The sequence below is a fragment of the Sinocyclocheilus rhinocerous genome, unplaced genomic scaffold (assembly GCF_001515625.1).
Source record: "Sinocyclocheilus rhinocerous isolate Xijiao unplaced genomic scaffold, SAMN03320098_v1.1 scaffold126, whole genome shotgun sequence".
In the NCBI taxonomy this organism is placed as follows: Eukaryota; Metazoa; Chordata; class Actinopteri; order Cypriniformes; family Cyprinidae; genus Sinocyclocheilus; species Sinocyclocheilus rhinocerous.
Window position 1 is genome coordinate 244,782 of NW_015662929.1, and position 1,258 is coordinate 246,039.

The 1,258-nt window shown below is 39.3% G+C and overlaps 1 protein-coding gene across 1 annotated transcript in view; it reads left to right on the forward strand.

The window, feature by feature from the left end:
• The window catches only part of LOC107728409 (kinesin-like protein KIF15), a 62,224-nt gene that overhangs the window by 16,576 nt on the left and 44,390 nt on the right, over nucleotides 1-1,258 (forward strand). The window lies entirely within an intron of this gene.

Sequence of the window (1,258 nt, forward strand, 5' to 3'; positions counted from 1 at the left end):
TTGGTACACTTGTATAGTTTGCGGCCCTAAACATTTTCAGAAATGGAGCCATCGCAAAAACAACGTGGGGTTGCCATGGCGACCATTTTACTTTCCGCCATTACCAAATTATGTATTTTGTGTCATGAAAATACATGAACCAAACATGATAACACAGAAAAGGTGATGTCTATCCCTATGTTTTGATGGTCAAGGATTACAGTGATACCATATACAAAAACATAAACTGTTCAGGTGAAGAGTTAATGGTGAAATCAGCAATGTAAGAAGGAAATAACAGCATCTGAGCATCATAGTATCACAGCATTTACAAAAGTCCATATTATGGCTATTCATGTTTTTTCATTAATTATTAATTAGTTACATTTATATAGCATTTTTCTGGGTACTCAAAGCGCTTTACATAAATCTTCATAACCATCCACCTGGATGATGCGACAGAGGCATATTGCGCCAGAACGCCCACCACACACCAGCTTAACTAATATTTTAAAAGATTGCTTTCAAGAATACAATCATTTATTTCAGAGATATAAAAAAATATAATCTCAAGTAAGTGTATGTTTCCTTACCTCTCAGGCAGAGTCAGGTAGGCGGTAGTGTGTTTCCAATACATTATTGTTCTCTCTCAACAATGCTCCAACATCACACGCAGACAGCAGCGCAATCTTGCTAAGCTAAGTCCTATCTGCACCTCTTCTGCTGCACCTCTGTCATTTTTCATTTTTCTGGGTCTCTGGAAATGTCAGTCAGCTGTCAACAAACTTCATTCTGGCCATTGCTTCTCAGTGTACTCTTAGTATCTTGGGTTTGACTGAGACCTGGATTCGTCCAGAAGACTCTGCAACCCCTGCTGTTCTCTCTAACAACTTTCCTTTCTCTCATACCCCTCGTCAGGTTGGAAGGGTACTGATCTTCTCGTTTCTAATAATTGGAAATACTCAACCCACTCTTCACTATGCAATACAAATTATTTTGAGTTTCATGCTATTATGGTAACAGCTCCTGTTAAACTCCATATTGTAATGATTCATTGCCTTCCTGGTCGACTGGGCACCCTTATAGAGGAGCTGTATGGGCTGCTGTCCTCATTCTCTGTGGATGGCAGTCCACTTGTAGTCTTTAATTTCTTCTAAATCCATCTGGAGAAGCCTTACACTGCAGACTTCCACTTCCACTCCTAGCTTCATTGGATCTCAAATGGCTTACCACCACAAGCACTAACAAATCAGTAATGTTCTCATACTTATTAATATAG